Source organism: Labrus bergylta, chromosome 1 (genome assembly GCF_963930695.1).
Source record: "Labrus bergylta chromosome 1, fLabBer1.1, whole genome shotgun sequence".
Lineage (NCBI taxonomy): Eukaryota > Metazoa > Chordata > Actinopteri > Labriformes > Labridae > Labrus > Labrus bergylta.
This window is the reverse complement of record NC_089195.1, coordinates 34,362,103-34,376,449: the sequence shown is the minus strand read 5'-3', so window position 1 is coordinate 34,376,449 and position 14,347 is coordinate 34,362,103. Positions and strand designations below refer to the sequence as shown.

Here is a 14,347-nt window from a genome sequence, read left to right as displayed (position 1 = left end):
TCCGTGTTAGAAAGGACTGTGGATTACTTAGTATGAGTATGTAGGACTCCACCTTCTATCACTTTACCTGATAGAGTGATTCTTGTGTGTCTTGTACATGGAAGCCAATTGTCCTCTCTCTTCAAGTCAGTGTACCTATAGACAGGGACAGACAGATGAGCAGAACCGGTTCATACTGGTTTTTGTTAGCCATGAAAACTTTTATTTCTGAAGCGCAAACACTTCAACACATTTAGTTTAGACAAAACTCACTTTAGACACTAGGTGGCAGTATTTGGCAGTTGTTTAAGTTATTGATCAGTATTTGGGTCAGTTGTTGTATCTGAAGCAAGTTCAACATATCCAGGCTTCCTTTGAGAAAGCTGGTTCAGCAAAGCCAGAAGCCCCAGATAAAGATATCTGATAGCATGAGCTGATTATGAACTTTGTCTGTTAACTCAGGCGTTCTGCTTAAGGCTCTCAGCGTGTCACAGAAAGGGCGCGTGTGAAACGTCTTTTGACCATTCTTATTCACAAAAGCATCAAGTGCAGGCGGTCCAATATGATGAGGTGTGATGATGAAGTTAAAGTGGTAGAACAGGATACTGCAACTGCTGATAAGGAATAAGAAAACAATCCTGCAGAAAAGTATTGTGTTCATTTGTACATGAATGTAATGATTTTACCACACACTGCACCACAGTGTCTCCTGTTGATTTCTTAAGTTACAGATACTCACAGTACAACTGTACAACTGTGAAACTTAAACAGTGAGACATGATTTCAGCAGTGTGAGCAGAAACTGCAGTCAGTTGGATTCTTGTGCTTCATGACAAATATGCAGAAGTAGCTTCAGTATTTGGCTAAAAAAATAATAATTCAATGTACTGATTTGGTGTTGTGTGGTAATTACACATTAAACAAATCAGACAGCCAATTTGTGTGCAGAACCTCACCGGAGCTGGAATCAGAGTCTGGACTGTTGTTTCCTTTGGGCATTGATTTCCTTGAAGACAGAAAGAAGAACAATATAAACATGAACTAGACTTCTTGCAGAACCATAGAGGCTGTTAAACTCTTCTGCTAGTCTGCTTTACAGGATTATAAATTGTTACTAAAATTACTTTGATGCCGATAGCGGTTACAATAAAATGGTCCAATCATATGAGAGATAATTTTACCTTTGAGTCCTATGTGAAGACGTTCTCTTCAGAATCAGCACTGCAAAGACAAGATGATGGCGTCCACCTTCACAACGTGCTGCTTCAGTCTTCTGGCTTCATCATGGTCACCTACAGGAACACCACAGAAATGCAATCAAAGTACTTCACTTTATTTAAGAATTTCATCTTTTTAGTTATAATTCCTCAAAAAGATTTGAGACTGCTTTGTTATTTGAGAGGTTAAAATTTAAGTCTAAAACTAAAAAGTTATAACAGACAAATATGATAATGAAATAACCAAAAGAGCATTTTAAATAGAAATGAATCTCGTTGAACAGAAATAGTGTTAAAAACAGGAAAGTTATTATATGACATATGAATCACATAATCATGGAGCAAAGCAAGAAGAGTATTCTGAACTAATTCTGAATAATCTGAACCAAAGTCACAACAAATCAACTGTAAACTATTGAATTGACTCCTGGTAGTGTGCTGAAGTCTTGAATATTAACTAAAGTGAATTAACACTAAAGTCAACCTGTTGAAGTCTTAAATATTAACTAAAGTAAATTAACACTAAAGTCAACCTGTTGAAGTCTTAAATATTAACTAAAGTAAATTAACACTAAAGTCAACCTGTTGAAGTCTTAGTAGAATATGATCAGCTCGTTTTGAGTACTTATACAAATCATGTTTGGTTCATATTACATTTCACTGTCGGCTGCTGATGTTAACATGTCCGTTCTGTTTCTTTTCTTTAAACAGTTAGAGACATTATTGAACCAGATAATAACTTTAGTGTTATCTGAACACATGAAGAAATATTCTGCCTCTTCCAATTATTAATGTTACATTTCAGCAGCAGCATCACGGGGAGCAGAAGAAAGACGAGCCTGTTATTCTTACAGTCTGTGCACACTGAGCAGACTGAACGACTGGGAATGTTGAGGAAATTCAAAGTCTCTGTGAAGGTCCTGAAGACTTTTTATTCCGGAGTGGTGGAGAGTGTGCTGACTGGAAACATCACCCAGTGGTACGGGAACAGCACTGTAGAGGGTGCTGAAGTCAGCAGAGCGCACCATGGGTACAACACTCCCCACCCTCCAGGACATCTTCACAAGGAGGAGCACAGCCAGGGCACAGAGGATCATGAGTGATCCCCACCACCCAGGTAACGGACTGTTTATGTGGCTACCCTCTGGCAGGCGCCTTCGACACATCAAGGAGAACACAGAAAGACTCAGGAAGAGCTTCTTTCTTCAGGCCGTCCTGACTGTTAACTCCACTCTCCTCAGATAAAAACTAAACAGAACTAAACAAAACAGAACTGTGATTACATGATGCACACACACCACACATTCCAATCTGCACATTGCACTTTGACACCCTGGACACTTTACACTGTTTACATTATTCTATATTTTGTATATTCAAATATTTCTTTTTTAAATTTTACATTATATTCTATTTTACTGTATATATATGTGTATTAGCAATTTGAGTGTTTATTACATGGCCTTGCGGAACAGTCATTACATTTCACTGCACATCTGTATGAGCATGTGACAAATAAAAGTCTTGAATGTTGAATGTTGAATGTTGAATCTTGAATCTTGACCATCAGAACATATTCTATTTTACTTTAACAGACCGTAAAGTAAAGTTATTGTCGGTAATGCGCAACTATATGCTGCATTTTACTACGGATCTGAGTGTTCGAGCACAGTTAAGTTGTAGTATCATGAAGCACAGCCAGCATAGTTTATCAGGCCATGATAAGAGCCGTTCGAATTCTCTAAAAGTTAAGTAAAGGTGGGTCAATGCTTCCTTTATAACCTCCTTTAGGATACACTGGAACAGATTTGACGCCCCACAATTCCCTGCATCCGACCGTTCACGAACGTTAACGATGACAGAAAAGGGAGATCATAAGTTACCAGTGCAATAATATGCCTTGAACAACTTTCAACAATCTTTAACCCGTAGGTGAACTGTGAACGTTATGCTGATGTCCTAAAACGATCAAAGTGAATTTAACTTTTATTGCAGCCTGTGCTCAGTTTGCAGTTGTTATTTATCCACTTTGAGTGTTTTGGCAGCCGTAAGCGATATCATAAATCAGGTTAAACTTTCCTTCAGTCACAGATGCTGAAACCCTCGCCTTGATTAAGGGTCTTGAGATATTATGCAAAACCATATAATCAGATTATAATCACCATAAAAAAACATCACCCTGTCTTTCAGGTAAAAAGGGATCAGAGACATCTTGAGCCAGATGATGTTTTATTCAACAGATTTCATTTAATTCAGAATGTTTTGTGCATTTCTTCAGTTGTACATTCTTGTCTTGCATAAATGTAACAATTAATTTCATATTTATGTTGATGTTGATTTCTGAGTGGACAGGAAGCTGATGGTTTCACTTTTCTTACTTGTAGCCTGGTATTCTATATTTCTTTTATTTCAATCCCAACCTTGTGGTGATTAGGATTATTTCACCGGTAAGAAGGCACAGAAAGAGTTTTTTAGATGCGTTTTTTGTAGTCCCGTCGGCCCGTCACATTTAATGACGTCACCAAGTGGAACATGTGGTCAGATTGTCAGAGCAACGAGATCGTCTTTCCCTAAGTCCTTTATGAATTCTCCTAACATCTTTCCCTGACCTCATGACGTTTTCCCCGGGGTTAAGGTGAAGTGGATAGTGAAAGGAGACAGAAGGGACAATTCGAACGCACCCTTTGTTTATGATCAGCTATTCTTCTTCTCTTTAAACTGAGGCTGTTTTCTGTCTCATGAGCGCCCCTGCTGGGCAGAGTGGAGACCTCAGATTAGAAAGCCTGTTTTAAGTGATCTCAGTGGTTTTTGTCACAGATTCTGAGTGTTTCATGTGTTGTTGCTTGTTTTACTGTGCTTGTAATCTCGACGGCATTTGAAATGAGGGAAACCTCAATGTCTTTTCGAGAATAAATAAAGGTTTTAAATGAAATGAAATATGATATCTTTAGCGCTATCATTTCGTCAGATGTGATGTGTTGTTTTTTTGGTTAAAGTCTGATAAGTCAATAACAGTTAGAGTAAGAAAACAATAATTGAACAGTGTGTTCCTTTGATTCTTCGCAGTGTTGCTACCTCGTTATACATTTATATATTATCACATGTATCCCGCCCCGCCTACTCTGAATTGCTGTTGGCCAAATCACTTTATTTATCACTTTAAAGGTTTAAAAATAGATTGTGCTTTTGGGTTTAAAAAATAAAATAATTTGTAACTCACTGTATGTTGTGTCTGTTTTTTTTAGGATTTGAGGAATGCCACCTTACAGACCAGCTATCCTGTAGAGGTTGTTGCTTCATCACGTTCAGCATGTTCGTTGTTAAAATCAGCAACCATGTAATGAAATCACAGTTTTCTGATATTCTTGCTCAGATTTCAGCAGTTGGACAATTTTTTAGGTGTGTGTGCGTACCTTTGCTTGTCCCTTAGTGTACCCCAGGCCAACTGTGTGTGGACTGATAAGGAGGTAGGTATGTCTGTGTGGCCTCTGAGACTTGTGGGGAGTCTGTCTGCCACCCAACCTCATCATGGAACATTGGTACAGTTGTTAGGATACTAGAGCTTGTGTTCTGTGTAATCTGCTGTGATGTACTCTGAAAAAAGAGACAGCAATAAATAGCAAATTTAGCTTTACAATCTAACATGATTCAGAAATACACTGTCTTCTTGTTCATAGCTAGATATTTAGACCACACATCTTTCAAAACAAAGTGCCCGCTGCACACATCTTTACGTTTCTCCTGTTATTGAATAGCATATATATACACATATGGGTTAACCCGTTCTATTGCAGTCAGTGCTATGATTAAACAACACCACCTGAACACTGCCGAGCTGTTTAGATCAATTATCAATACTTTAGCAATGGTCTGGCTTACTACATCGATAAAAAATCACCACATAACAAAGCAGTTTTACGCAGAAGTGGATAAGAGAGTAGAAAGAGGATAACAACAGCTGTGTTAGCCGGGAAGTTAGCAGAGTCTTATAAAGCTCAGAGGCTGTAACAAAACGGATTTTACATTCATTAGACCAGTGGTCACCAACCTTTTTAAGCCCAAGATCCCTGACCTCAGCTTTGGTGAAAGGCAAGATCTACCTATTGAGGAAAAAAAGACAGCCCAGATTGTACTTCCAACTTGAGGCCTTTTACTTAAACTAATTGTATTTGAATTACATGAAAAGCGTTGGTCCAACTTTCAAATTGTTGCTACCAAGAAAACAGTAACACAAAATAAATAAAGAAAAAAATCTCCACACTTGCAGTGAGCAGATCATATTAAGTGCCATATTAAACCATTTTGCTTTCTAATTACATGACATGCTTTAGTTCAAATTTGAGAATTTTAGCAACTAAGGAAACACTAACAAAAAATAAAGGCTTGAGGCTTATTTTCCATTTGTATGAGGAAATTATTTTGTTCATAGTAGACAAAGAAAAAATCAACACACTTGCATTGAACAGATCATATAAGTGCCATTGTTGTGAACGTTTCGCTTATCAATTGAAGCTTCATGCAAGTTAATACATTTAGCCTACCATGTGCATTTTAGAAAGCAGAACTCTAACATGTGCTAACAAAATTCTTAGTCAGTGCGATTAAGATAAGTGCAGTTATGTGTCCCCTCCCATCCTCTGCATCACTTTTCACATCATCAGAAGGCAAAACTGTTGCAGTCATGCTACTCACTCAACTCAGTGGGATGGCTGTGACTGAATACTGTCTGTGAGTGCCTTGTAGTTCTGTCATAGCTACAGACAGCCAGTCTGTGACAGTCAGTGAGGTGTCTGTCAGTTAGGCGGCTCCTCTACTTTGTTTTGACTATTTTCATTTGTGAAAATGTCATTTCACAGAGGTAAGTGGCTCCAAAGTAGGCACTCACTCTTGCGGTGAGAAGAGGAAACTTCTCTCTGCTGACATGTCCCCAAAAGTCAGTGTCCCTTGATCTGGCTTTCAGCTCTATGTCATTTTGCAAATCAACTATCTCCATGTCAACTCTACATTGCAAAGAAAATACTTGCTGGAATTTGGCTGATAACTGTTCTATATCAATGGGCAGGAATTGGTTTGAGAACTCTATTGAACTCTGTTGCCACTTTGTCCAGGTGAGCACAGTACTGCTCAGGGTGAAAAGCATCCTTGTCTTCGATGGCCTGTGACATTTTTTCCAGGTTGGAAAAGTGTGTCAGCGTCCCGTTCTTTAGATGTGCGGTCCAAACACCGAGCTTGGCCTTGAACGCATTCACAGTGCTTATCATGTGGGGCAGGTGTCGGTCTTTACCCTGGAGCTCGTTGTTTAATGCGTTCAGTTTTGCCGTTAGGTCTGTCAGAAACCCCAAGTCCAGTAGCCACGCATCATCAGACAGTTGCTCGTGCTCCTCGTTCCTTGTCAACAGAAAAGTCTTAATCTCTGGCAGCAAATCAACAAAACGCTGTAGCACTTTGCCGCGACTCAACCACCGGACATCAGCGTGGAGAATTAGGTCTCCATATGCGGCATCGAGCTCATCCAATAACGCCTTGAATAAACGGTGCTGAAGCGCTTTTGCTCGAATCGAATTTATCAGTTTGACCACCAGTGCCATTACATGAGAAAAGTCCAGGACCTTCCCAGCTAAGGCCTGCTGATGAATAACACAGTGGTAATTCACAAAGTCAGGGAAATCGGGGTCATTACGACACAGTGCTACGAAACCAGCGCGCACACCGCACATTGCCGGGGCCCCGTCAGTAGTAATAGTAACCAGTTTATGAATGGGGATGTCGTTTTCACTGACATATTTTTTTAACTCATTGTAAATATCCTCACCCCTTGTTCTCTCTTTTAAATGCAAAAGAGTGAGAAAGTCCTCCTTTGTTGTAGAATCCTGGCCTGTCACAGAGAGACAAGTCTTTTAACACTTGTTGATCCACGTCCTCCGACAGTGACTCGACCCTCCTTGTCACTGTTGCAGGGCCAAGTGGTGAACCACGCAGTGCGTTTTTGATGTCAGCTTTGTTTTTTAAGTCATTGAAAACAGTCTCTGCAGTAATGGCCATTGCTTCCTTGAATAAATCGCCATCTGTAAAAGGCTTCTTGTGTTTAGCCAACAGGTAGCTTATACGAAACGATGCTTCAGCAGCGGCCTTAATTTGAGCAGCAGGTTTTGTGAAAAGCGATTGCTGGGTCTTCAACCCCAATTTTAATTCGTCAACTTTCCTTGCCCGGATGGCGCTCTTTCGGGGGTAGCTTTCTTTGAATTTCTGGTGGTTGGTATTGTGGTGCCGCTCCAGGTTTCCTCTCTTAGACAATGCTTGTGTTTGGTGGCACAGCATACAAACACACTTGTCTTTCACCAAGGTAAAAATAAATTCCTCTTCCCATTCTGGATGGAAATTGTACGTTTTCGCCTTCTTTCGCGGAGCCTCCACCATGCTAGCAAACTGTTATTAGCGAGTGCCGTCGCTCTATTGACATTTGCGACAGCTAACGTTGCGTTCCGCCCACTCTTATCTCATTGGTCACTTAAATGCAGCACCTGCTACTCTGTAAAAATGCAAGAGAGAAAGAGAGAGCGCACTTGCCGGTAAGAACATTAATCAGGCACGTTGTTGTCCAAATTTTGTATTTATTTTCAGGAGCTACAGGGAAAGTCTCAAAGATCTACCAGTCGATCGCGATCAACGGGTTGGCGACCACTGCATTAGACCATCTCGAGCAATGGTCATAAACCCGAACTTTAGCACCGTTCAAGCTTCTCACACCAAAAAACCAATGCAAAGTAACAAAACCATTTTATGCAGAAGTGGAGACACAGCAGAGTAGAGAGAGGCTAACCACAACAATGTCAGCCGTTTGCAGAGTCCAATAATGCTCTGAGTCCGTAAAAAGCTGATCTGGGGGTGGTTAACACTGCTACACCTGTTACCGCTTTAGGTGAAAGTTGATAAATAGTTTAGTACTGCTCTAATTTGGAAAAATAGCATTACTTAACATGTTAGCCAAGGCTTACAGTTCAGCTACAGACAGTCATCACAGAACTAATCTATCCGTAGCAGCTCAAAAGTTGTTTTCAAACAAATAAATAAGACAATTAATGAAGCGTACTTACATGTTGTGGTTGTGAACTTCCAGAAGCATCAGAATCTCCATAGCTGTCACAGAGAGTAGGAGCTGAAACTTCTTTCCAAGTCCGTTTTTTGCTCACGCTAATTAGCACCTTAGCACCTTAGCACTACTGTGCTACCGGAGGCTGCGGCATATCGTGGGCGTGCCACAGAAGTTAACGGGCTTGCCACAACGAGCCAATGGGCTTAGATCAGTGATCTCACACTGACAAGACGTCACACTGGCAATTTTTTTTCGAGCGGGGCTAGAACCGAGCGTTACATGCAGCTAATGCTACAGCTAACAGGAGGAAGTAGGAGAAACCGCGTTTACGCAGACTTTGAATTTTTACTTTGAGAGCTGATTATTGAACCAAGTGAGCTTATGTTTATGGAGAAAAGAAGGGGACCAAGCATTGACCCTTGGGGTACCCCTGTGGATAAACTGTGCGCTTTGGACACTTCTCCTTTCCACAACACTCTAAAACATCTCCCAAAGAGGTAGGACACAAACCAGCAGAGGGCATAGAGAGCCATAAATAGTATATTTCAAGTCAATTCAATTCAAAAAACTTTATTTGTCCCCGGGGGGGCAATTCAAAATTTGTACTTTGCCTGTTAGTGTGCTGTCATTTATTCTATTTTTGTCTTTTTATGTTCCGTCTTGGACTTTCAATAATTTCATTTGTGTGGTTTATAAAATTCATGTTTGTATGAGTGGACCCCAGGAAGAGTAGTTGCTACTTAGGTAGTGGCTAATGGGGATCCAAATAAACAAATTAATTACAGAGTGTAAAAATTTAATTTCCCCTCACAGGATTAATAAAGTTTATCTTCTTCGATTTAATCATGTCTATAAACCCCTCTATTTCAGCCCTGCTCAGAACAGGCTGTTTCTGTGTCTGTACCTTTAAATATGTAAATGAGCTGTGTCTGACCACGCCCCCTCTCTGGAAGGGGTGTCTTGGTCTTTCTCGCTCCATGTCCTATTGTTTACGGTGAGAAGGCAGACTTAGAGGGCAGAACAAACACCTAGCTGTGGGAGTGTCACCCACCTGGGGGAGGGGCTACTGCCCTTTGTGATGTCATGAAGGGTAAAATCTGGTATCATGGCAAGAAACAGAGATAAATCAAAAATGAATCTGAATTTGAAAAAAGTCAAAATGAGATGGTTTTTTCTTAAATTAGAAACTTTATTGACATTAAAAACCAGTCGGGAACAGGAACAGCATCCATCTGAGTAAACACGTGAACAGACCGAATACCTACAATAACAATGAGCACGTACAATATAAAATCGCAGTAACACAGGAGCAACGACTACAGGAGTGGTGTTTGGGTGAAGAGACTTCCAGGTGTGATTTATGGCACGTGTACGTGTAGGGCACAGTTAGACACAGTTTGTGTTTCACCATAAGCACTGAGGCGAAGTTATCCTCTTGTAACAAAACCCTTCATTATAACACAAATCACTTTAGGGTGGACCGGGAAAATAATTCAAGTTCTGGAGTTTGAAACCACCCTGTCCACATGAACCAATAACTGTGCTGCCCAATTACTTTCAAAATAATAAAAAAACATGCAATATAACTAAGTGTAATATCCGAATCGCAAAAACCAGCAGTTGTGTGATAAAGGTAAAAGGTAAATAGGTAATATGTTTGATTGTGTCCTAAAACTTAAACCCTATCAGTGGTGTTGTAGTACTGGAAATCTGTCTTTTTCTCAAGACCGGCCTGCACTAGTTTTTTGCATCTAATTTTTGCACATTGTCTTTATCTAACACCTGAGGTTTCTTTCTTTTTTTTAAGATTTATTTTTGGGCTTTTTGGGCCTTTATTGTAGAGATAGGACATTGGATGGAGCCACAGGTGGGATTTGAACCTGGTCCACCTGCTTGGAGGAACATAGCCTCCATGCTAGGGCGCTGGTGGCCCATGCATGTGTGGATGAGCTGCGCCGCATCGTTGATAGCACCAACCACAAATACACAGAGGAAATGAAAGGGAGCTGGGCAGACTTTTGTGCTAAGGTGCAGTTCTATGGCGTGTGGAAGAAAGCCCTGAAACCACCTTTCCCCTTGGATGTACGTGGAGGTAAGTTGCTGTTCCATATACCAAATTTGTCATCTAAGTTCAAAACATTCTATTAAGTGCCATTTCTCTGTTCCATAGTTGATTTCTCTATCGCCCTCTTCAATGCACTCCCATTACTTTTCCCCTCACCAACTCCACCACCAAAGCGGCCAGTGAGGCTCTCCTTCATATCCTCAAGGTGAGAATTATGTTGGTCCTTTACCAGCCACTGTAATGTGTCCTTCATTTACTCACATTGTTGTGCATGTTCACACCTAACAAGAGCTACTTAAAACTTCAGGTTCACTACAGATTAAATAAAAATATTCATGCTGACAGTTCATAAATTTAAAATTTCAATGAATTTCAGTCCTCAACTTGAACTAATTCATGTTAATTTCCTCTGTTTCAACATACATTAGTTTGAGCATTTTGTTGATAGTGCACTTGATGCCATTCATTTGTTGCAACCTGATCAGTCAATCAATGACTGTGTTCAGTGAACATACTCTTTTAAGCAGTTTTGATGAACAGCATGTTCACATGTTTGCATATAAAAAAGCAATAGATGAATGGAAGTCATTCATTGAAAAATAGGTGAATGGTGAGAAGGATTTTGTCAGGTCAGTTGTTTTGCTTTTTGTTTGCTGTACCTTAGCTTGTTTTGTTCATAACTTGGCTAGCACATGACACAAGTTTTGTCCAGAGTCCTATGGTTATTTGCTAAAAAATACATGTAGCAGAGGTCCCACACATCCTTAAAAGGTCTTTTTTGTATTTTCCATTGGTCTTATATGGCACTTTAACTGAGACGTAACTGCATTTTATGAGTTTTATTTTTCTTGGATTGTCTTTTGGCATTTACAGTGTATTACATCTGATTGCCATTTTCTTTGCAGTGCAGAATTGAAATGTGGAGCACAGTACTGCTTATATAAGAGCTTCACGTGATCAGGTTACTGTGTGACCTCTTTTTATTCTTCATTATACAGTCTGAGAGAGAACATGTTTTTATCTTCACACTTCAGAACTAGATACCTACTTAAACAGAGCTTTTTGATATTGAGTAATGTTGAACAAATGAAGGTCACATCAAGTTTAAAATCTTCCAAAAAAAGTATTATTTGGTCCAGGGTTAGGGTTAGGGTTATTTATATGAACATAAATAAGAAGGCACCAAACCAAGAAGAGCTTTATAAATAAGCTTCAGCCAGTGTATATGCCTGCGCACCTTCAAAGATGGCCAATCTGAGTTAGTGTACAGGTCACAGTGATGAGTGAAGCGTCTACAACCAGTCAAAAATCTCAACGCAGTGATACACGGTGTCCAATGACTGTAAACATTTGGCCGAGGCGCACATATACAGTACATCTCCATAATCCAACAAAGGAAGAAAGGTTGATGAAACAAGAAGTTTCCTTGCTCTGAGGGAAAAGCAGGATTTATTTCTGTAATAAAATCCCAACTTCACCTAAAGTTTAGAGGCCAAATTGGCAATATGTGATTTAAATGACAGCTCACACTCAAGAATGAATCCCAAATACGTGTTTTTTGAAAATGTCTTGACAATCAATCTAATCACTTCTTTCATGTTGAGAGGATAAAGTGTTGAGTTCCAACAGCAGGTGCATCACATTAACTAGATCAAGGTAAAATGAAAATACATTTGCAAAGCAAAGTTGAGGATGTGAGTGAAGGTGACAACAGTGACATCACACTAGCATACATATGAGGAGGCAACAGAGGAGGGAGCCGTCGCAGTGGAACCCGAGCCTCACCTGTAACAGAAGACGCTTTGAACGCTTCCTCGCAATTATCTGTAAAATTCAGCACCATGCAGATTGTTGTTCTGAGCATGCTTTTGATTGTTACTGTGTCAGCACAGTTTGGAAAGCATGTATATGTGGATATTCCAAAGCGATGGCAAGAAGCTCGAGACTACTGCAGAGATAAATACACTGATCTTTCCCCTTTCACTACACCATTGGATCAAGAGAGACTGAAAAATGCAACAATGGAGATGACAAAGTTGGTCTGGATCGGCCTCTACAAAGACAAGGAACAAATGTGGAGGTGGACTGGAGAAGAACTCGCAACAAATATACAAACATGGGCTGATGGAGAACCTAAGGACAATGAGAAATTTGCTGCGACTTGCTGGCATTGTGGCAAAAAAGGGTGGCATGGTGTCAGATCAGCTAACCATTTTTTTCCCTTTTTCTGCTTCAACCTGATGGTGGATGACGTGAAGAAGACCTGGGAGGAGGCTCTGGAGCACTGCAGAGAGACTCACACTGACCTCACCAGCCTGAACTCTGAGACCGAGCGGCTCCTGGCCCTGAGCGAGATCCAGCACGACCACATCACAGAGCGGGTGTGGATCGGCCTGCGTTTCCTTGGTGATCGCTGGCTGTGGGTGAACGGTGACCCTCTGGTGTACGAGGCCTGGCCCGAAGGAGACCAGGAGCACCAGTGTCCTCTCAGGAAACGCTGCGGAGCTCTAACCAAAGAGGGACACTGGGAGAACTGGGACTGTGAAGAAAAAGTCCACTTCATCTGCTATTGAATCTGTCATGTTATTAATGTTTTAACAGAGGTGGGCACAGTGAATAATTTGTTTTAACTTCCATTCATTCGTAAAAAATCAATTTTATCGAAAAAAAAAAAATCCATCAGTTTTTCGCCATGTCAATAGATCCGAGTTCTTAAGATGATGATTTAGAAATCTCAAAAGTACACACGTGTCTGGATGAAAATCTACAATTAACAGAAACTTTTTTGACATATCATCACCGTCTTCACTCTAGCAGCAGTTTAAAGTAGAAACTCTAGATGTTTGTACAACTCAAGAAATGTAGCAAGGAGCATTACATGGACTCAAAGTGTTGGTTCTCTTTGGATAGAGATACAAGCAGTCAAGTAAATATTAGAGGAACTCCACCATCTGTCCTTTAAATTGATAAAATGCCGTCATTTTCATGGCATGGTCTTGTCGACCTTATAAAATACAACTTGACGGCTTTCGACATCAATCCTTCATCCGAAAGTCAGTTGGGTTTTATTCCTTTGTCATTTTACCAAAAACTGAAAATAGTGAAAATGAAGGCTTCTCTGAAAGGAACGCTTCCTACTTATCACATGTATCTCTGCAAAACAAGATCAGAGTGTCACCAAAATTGGACTGCATGTGTTTGTCTCTTTCCATTTCTATATTTCTGTCTATCCATCTTTTCCACTTTTCCAAGCTCATCGCAGTCCCGGACTGACAGAAAGCTGCTCAACATGAGTCTGGTTCTACTCGAAGTTCCTGCCTGTTAAAAGGAAGTTTTTCTTTGCCACTGCTACTTTGCTAAATGTTTTAACACCTGTAGTCTCTTTATATAACATATGTCATAAATAGGTGATATAACTATAAAAATGAATTAATGAACACAAATGGTCAGTGTGAGTTTCAAAATGAAGTTACTATACCAGCCTTTTTTTTATTTTGCTGATTTGTTTGTCACTCGAGATAGACAAAGCTGCAGCATCTCTTAATCTCCACCTTGAGATAGTTTGTTCTGTTGGAACATAATTTGAATAGTTTGAGGAGACGCGTAAGGTAATGTTTAATTGTATGCAAACGTTTCTTATCCACACCGAGTGGGTGTGGATCGGCCTGCGTTTCCTTGGTGATCACTGGCTGTGGGTGAACGGTGACCCTCTGGTGTACGAGGCCTGGCCCGAAGGAGACCAGGAGCACGACATCAGCATGACATCAATCAGACCTAGTGATTTAAATAAAGGATCATACTTTAAAAATACAGTTCAGGTTCCTTTCTTATGAAAAGCCTCTTTAAGGAAACTCATCCTTGTTAGCCTGTTTCTGTTTCTCAGACAATCAGAGGTTATAAAATAAGAAATGCTGCCAATGTAAACTGCTTTACAAGTAGAGGGGCGGCCAGAAGTGGCATGCCCCCTCCCCCCCCCCCCCCCCCCCCCCCCGC

General features: G+C 40.4%; 1 long non-coding RNA gene across 1 annotated transcript; it reads right to left on the bottom strand.

Annotated features, from left to right (window-relative positions):
- Positions 1 to 1,965, bottom strand: LOC136179922 (uncharacterized). The gene is made up of 3 exons (XR_010666847.1): positions 1,161 to 1,965; positions 936 to 985; positions 1 to 135 (listed from the first exon to the last, which is right to left on the bottom strand). It is a non-coding gene; the product is annotated as an uncharacterized lncRNA (long non-coding RNA).
- Positions 1,966 to 14,347: the final 12,382 nt, after the last annotated feature.